Genomic DNA, 7,055 nt, shown 5'->3' with positions numbered 1-7,055 from the left:
ATAAGAGAGAGCTATGATGCACGGACACGGGACACGACACGACACGCCGACACGTTAATTCTAAAAAATGTCATATTTGGACAAGTTGGGACACGTTTTGATATTAAATAAAAATTTTAATATATATAATATGATTTATATTTAATACATATAAGAGTCCATAATAAGTCATATAACCAATTAAACATTTAAATTTCATAACATGAATATAAATATAAATAATTTTTCGTAATTTGTTAATTTTTAATGTCAAATTTTATAACAGAAAAAAATTAATTTATAAATTATTTCTTTTATATTTAGTTAACAAAATAAAATTAAGATTTTAAAAAAATAAAATTAAGATTAAAAAAATAAATAAATAAAAAAATAAATAAAAACATGTCCGAGCGTGTCCCCAAATGTTGACTGCGTGTCCCCAAATATTGACCGCGTGTCCCCAAATGTTGACCGCCTGTCGGACGCGTGTCCGAACATGTCGGAGCGTGTCCGTGTCGGACACGTGTCCGACACATAAATTTGAAAAAAATTTGCTTGTCCGTGCAACAAAGAGAGTACCAAAAAATTCAGTAGATCTCGACCATATTAAATATTTCCGTGGTAGCTACACCAATAGCGTGGCTGGTTTTTTATTGGTAAACGTGTAGATGCTCTTCGTAGGTATGGATTACAGACTTACAGTTGTTGTTGTCGTTGTTTTTATAAAAAACTTATTTATTTATGGGAAAAAAGTTTCCGATATTACTTTAGATAACTTTATCTAATGTTCATCGAAACGACGTCGTTTTGGAGTTGAAAAATTAAAAAATTAGAGTGATAAAGACTATTATAACCCTGAAATAAATTAAAATTACAAAAATACCATGATTTCCGTCCCAAAACGACGTCGTTTTGATGAACATTAGATAAAGTTATCTAAAGTAACATCAGAAAAAACAAACCCTTTATTTATTTACCTTGAATGATAAATTTTGTATTACTTTACGTTTCATTGTTTAAAAAATATTATTAAAATAAAAATAATATTAAGATTACACACTTTTTATTTATTTTATCTTTAAACAAATATTTATTCTCATTTATTTTTCACTTTAAAAAAATTAATAAATAAATAATTATTTTTTAGTTTTATTTTACGTTGGGAAACAATTGATGAATAATATTTGAAATATTTAAGTTAAAATTTAATTAAAGCATATATTTTTTAACTACTTTTTCGATAATATAAAATATATGTTTTAACTACTTTTTCGATAATATAAATTTTTAATATTTTTTTAATGTTTATATATTTTACTTGAAATCATATTATATAAAAAAAACAGTATCATGAAAAGTTCGGATAATGTCGAGAAGCAAACTCGCTTCAAAGAAATTATTAGAATTGAGTTATGTAAAAAATAAAATAAATATAAATAATAAATATACATTAAATCGAAAATAATTAATTCAATAAATAAAATAAAATATTTACCATTTTCAGGTGTATTATTATGAATTTCCGTTTCTGACCTAAAATGACAAAAGCAATATAAGACAAAGTTTGTCCGCTAATCTTTTTTTAAGGCGGCCATCATAAGGAAACCCTGTCCCACCAGGCAAAAGCTACAATCATTAAGATATGCAATGGTCTTATTTACAAAAACACCACTCCTTTACGTAATTTTTTAACGTGATCCAGGACGTTTTTCCACTAAAAAATTAATATTTGAATTAATTTTTTTTCTCTCTGACCTTTTTATTACTACAGTCTCACCAAATGTTTTGTGCTCGGGGAGCACACAAACTTCTCTCCTCCTTTACATCCTTTAATTTTATATGTCATTGAATATAATTACATTTAAAGTATTATTAAGTATACTTAACATTTTAAAGTATTTTTAAAAACTTATCAAACATTGTACCCAGAAAAAAGGTACCATACAGAAAAAATGCACCTATCACGTATGCGATGAAATTATTAATTTATCTAACAATATATGAGTGTAAAATTTTAAATTTTGAAATAAAATAAAATATTTATAAAAGGTGAGACTTTTTTATTTTTGAATAATAATTATCTTCTCTGTTTCAATTATGGAAAATATAAAACATTAGAGTATTTAAGATAAAATTAATATGAGATGTGGACTTTGAAAACTTCAAAATATAACCATTAGATATGTGGATTAACAGATATACATTATTTCAATTTAATTAGTGACCTAGTAGTTATGCGAAAAAATTTGATAGTGAGAATTTTGTCCTAGTTATGGTTCTATTTGCCTCGAACCAAATTAATTGTATAATTAATAAATTAGTGGAAAAATAAAAAATACTTCCAAATATAACAAAATAAATTTGGAACATTTAATATAATGATATATAAATAAAGAAAAAAGTATTTGTCCTTTTAAATGACAATATTTGTGTTATTTCACTCTTACAAAGAGATGAGACCCACACCTTTATTTTTTTTGTCCACTCTCTCTCCCTTTATCTATCTCTTTCTCTCACATAAAACGACACAACTTTACATCCTTTAAAATGATATACTTTTTTCCTATAAATGAACATGTGCATGACTTATAATATAAGAAATAAAGCCTAAGCAATTGAAGTGTTTTTATAATTTATTTATTTTTTGTATTAAGCTTTGTTTAGGAATGATATATTAGACCCAAATCCATAAGTTCATTCTCATATACTTTACCACGAAGAAAACATCTTCAAAGAAGTTTATTAAGTCAACAATGAAAACTAAATTTTTTTTTTCTAGTGAGGCAGATTCTGTCTCCCAGCTTAGGAGAGGGTTAGAGGAGGTTAACAAGTTTCTTCCTCCAACACCTCAGCTTGTAACTGGTCTTGGTTCAATGGGAGAATCATTCAGTGTAGATGTGGAGATTCCATTGGGTTGAAGGGTAGAAAGAATCATGAACGTGAAGGAAGTGATACCAAAGAAGAAGGGAGAAGTAATAAGCAATCAGCAGTTGGTGTTGCTGATGAGAGTGAGTTAATTATCAGATATGTTTGATAGAGTGTTGCTTAGTGTGGAGAATGTGCCACTACGTAAGGAACCGAAAGCTGAACAGACAGGTGAAAAGTTTGATGGAGAGATTGCTCATTCTATGAAACAAGGAAGGAAGAAGCAAATCGTGGATTTGAGGTGTCTTCTGCTTCTATGTGCACAAGCTATGTATGTCAATGATGATATTATTGCCAATGAACTTCTAAAGGAGATAATGTCAATACCAATTTTTCTAAAGGAAGAGCTATATCAAATCACTAACAAAAGGAATTTTATCCATCATAGACACAGGCCAGAAATTAAGATTCAAGAAGAATCAAACCTCACTGAAGTTGGGAAAGACTCCGTCTTGGAATGGGGATGGGACTTAAAAGTGCTTCAAAAAATTGTAATAAGCCAAAGGCTTATGATATAATTAACTTTTTAATTTTTAGATGTGTAGCACACTACTAAAAAATGCTATATTTTTTACGGAAAAATTCTGTCGAAAATGGTTAAAATTTTGTCGAAAACAAAGTTTTTGACGAAAATAAAGCCGTCGAATATCTCTTCGTGGGTAATGTATTTTTCGACGGAATTAGAGATTCCGTCGAAAATTTTTAATAGAAACAATTTCCGTCGAAAAATTTCGACGGAATAATTTCCATGGAAATTTTTCGACGGAAAATGAATGGAATTCCGTCAAAAAATCTTGTAATAATTTTCGACGAAAAATAAATTCTGTCGAAAATTTTCGACGAAAAATTAATGAAATTCCGTCAAAAAATCTTGTAATAATTTTCGACGGAAAACAAATTCTGTCAAAAAATTTTGACGAAAAATTAATGAAATCCCGTCAAAAAATCTTGTAATAAATTTCCACAGTTTTCCGTTAAAAGAATTATATTTCTAATAAATAATTTCTTTTAACATTTCAAAACTTTGGTTAAATTCCACCAAAATTATTTGAATTAATTATTTAAAAATTGTTTTTCATATAGATTTTAATTCAACAAAAACTTAATGGTGCACCTGATAAACAAATAAGAATTTCAAATATATAATACACAATTAAATTAAGATCAATGACCAAAACTACAATACATAATAAAAAATATTAAACATGTACAAGTTTATATGACATAACTAATGAAAGCTATTATAATGAAAATTTTCTTTTTGTATACAAGGAATTTCAAAAATTACAATACAAAATGGAACTTGTGAGCACTGTTTTCATCACTAAGTCTCATCATTACTTTCCTCAGGCTCAATAGAACTTGTGATCCATGTTCTCTTCCCTCTTGATTATTTGTTGATAGCATTACCATTAAACCAGTCACCTGCATTTAAAAAATAAATAAAAAATTACAATATATTCATATAGCTACATCTATTTATCTATTTATGAAAGGCATGACATCCCGTAACCATCCAATCTTGAACGAGACCTTGATGATGAAGTAAAAAAAAAAAATGAAGAGAGCAAAATCAGCTTCAAAGAACAAATGAATAATCACTAAGAAGCCAAAAGATGAAGTAAAAATTGCCAAAAGTAATTCACCAAGTGGTAATCACCTCTCAAACGTGGCCTTGGAGAACCAGAACGCAGCATTTGTGGGAGGCAATAGCTTAATTGAGTATCCACCTTTAGAGATCTCATCTTTGACAAACTTGAGGTGAGAAACGAAAGGCTCGAATAACCTAGAAGCTATTTTATGATGAAGAGTTCCATAAAAGACTAAGGGGCCGTTTGGTACACGGATTCTTCTCAGACAAATTATATTTTTGAAAATCGAGATTTTCGGATAAATAAAAATTTCTCCTGTACCAAACGTCCCCTAACAGTTCACATCTACAAAATTATCAAACACAGAGGCAGCAGGGACACTAATGCATGTAGTTTTAATTTGTAAGGCATAACCAACCCTTAACCGATGCCCATCAAAATCATATCCATCACGCCCACGAATTGCATCCTTAGCATCTTGGATCTACAATAATCAGTCATCAATTAGCATCTTAGATCCTAGCAAGCTGATGGCTTTCAAGTTTCAAATTACTGAAAGTTTATCAATGTCATTAAATCCCCCAAAAACTTCATATACCCAACACTTATCTAGTGAGGTGTATTAATTGGTGGACAATAATTCCATATCAAAATGCAAATAAAAAAAAGATGCGCATTACTAATATATAATTTGATATTAATGGTCATATTTTCTAAAAATTGAAAATTTAGCAAGAAAACAAGATGATTTCTTTATTGATAATCTACATTGAAAAGTTTTAGCAAAAGGCATTACATATACAAAATAAAAACATACTTTTACACTGCAACATCAAGTTTTCAACCTTGGAATAGAGATTTAAAATGAGATTCAGTGACTAGAAGCTACAAAATCACAAGAAAACTTTTCTTTTGTTATATATTTGTTAATTGATAACATGGAAGGTACTTCTCTTATTTATTCCAAATCCTTTGAGGTCAGAGAAGAATTAAATTAAAATATTCCCAATACTCAAAAATGTTGATGTTATTGAAGTAGGGTTCACAATGTTGGTCTAATTAAGAGATGGGTGTAGACAACAAAACAATCTGATACTACAAGAAGCCCTTCTGATGTTGACAAATGACAACCACTATGTTGTCACTGGACAATGGCCACAAAGTGCAAGGCTTTTTGCCCCGTTTTAATTAGTATGGCTCGTTATTTTGCTTTTATATTTATGTACATGTATAATATAAATAAGGATTTATTAATTTTTCTGTCAGGAGATAATTTATCTCATTTGATCCTAAAATAACACATTGAGATTAGGGAAAATTTTCTTTTGTAATTTTAATTTAGTTTGGGTATATAAGTCTTTATCATGATAAATTTTGTTTTTCTCAAACCTAAAATTATATCGTTTTGAGATAATAGGAGATATGATCGGAAAAATAATAAATTGTATAAATAATTAATAAGTATTCATTTATTATAAGAGCAATTTTAAAATTTAAATTTATTTTAAATTTTATAAATAAAAATAAAAATAAAAATATTTAAAATTATAATAAATATAATCAATAAATAATTAAATTTAAAGTTAAAAAATTAAAAATGATACGTGTCATATTTTAAAGAAAAAATAAACTAAACAAATTAAGCGACTCCCCAAAACAATATATTCTAATTTACTATATTTGAATAAATTAACTTTTCACGATTTTAGATTTGATAAAAGAAATTAAAGTCTACAAATTACGAGCAAAAACTCAGCAAATTAGATTTATAGATTAAATTTTATAAATACCAAGAATATTTAATATTTATAATATTACTAAATTTGAATAAATTATTTCCAAATAAATCTCTCAATTAACTCAAATACTTACAATATGATGATTAAATTTTAAATTCATAAAATTTCTGTAAGTGACATAACAATTTATTTTAAATAAATATGTCATAATTCACAATGACAAAGTTTCACAGAAGTTTATTTTATATTCCCAACTTATTAATGATTTTCTTGAGCTTACGAAAATTTGTCATCTATTCGTCTCAAATTGACTAGTTAAATAATTAGCAATGGGTGATATAATTTTTTTTTTTTATAGAAAATCAATATGCACATTTCATCTCATACTCTAAGTCTCTGTCTAATCTCCAAAAAAGAACAAAACAAAAAAGTCTGTGTCTGAAAGCAACAGCTAATTGTGTAACCTTTTCCTTCAGCTTAAAAAAGATTGTGTAACTATTTCTTTCTTAAATTACAATATTCAATTTAGACACTGGGAATGAGGAAGGACCACGCACTCGCATAATGTACCCAGCAATGAGCATATTCTATTTTCTCCATTTTCAGAAAGAAAGGAAGAGATAATAATAACACTATAATCAGTTAAGTGGGTCAGTGGTCCTAAAGATGCAATTGGAATTGATTATGTGGGTCTTTTTTTGTAGTGGAGATTGCCATAATCTATCTCGGGTCCTTCTTTTCGAAGCTTAAAATTTGATTTATGTATATATATATATATATATATATATATATATATATATATATATATATATATATATAT

This window comes from Gastrolobium bilobum, unplaced genomic scaffold, assembly GCF_033153095.1.
Source record: "Gastrolobium bilobum isolate Gb01-03AN ecotype WA unplaced genomic scaffold, APGP_CSIRO_Gbil_v1 utg18566, whole genome shotgun sequence".
Classification (NCBI taxonomy): Eukaryota; Viridiplantae; Streptophyta; class Magnoliopsida; order Fabales; family Fabaceae; genus Gastrolobium; species Gastrolobium bilobum.
The sequence above is the reverse complement of the archived record's forward strand: the minus strand, read 5'-3'. Positions refer to the sequence as shown.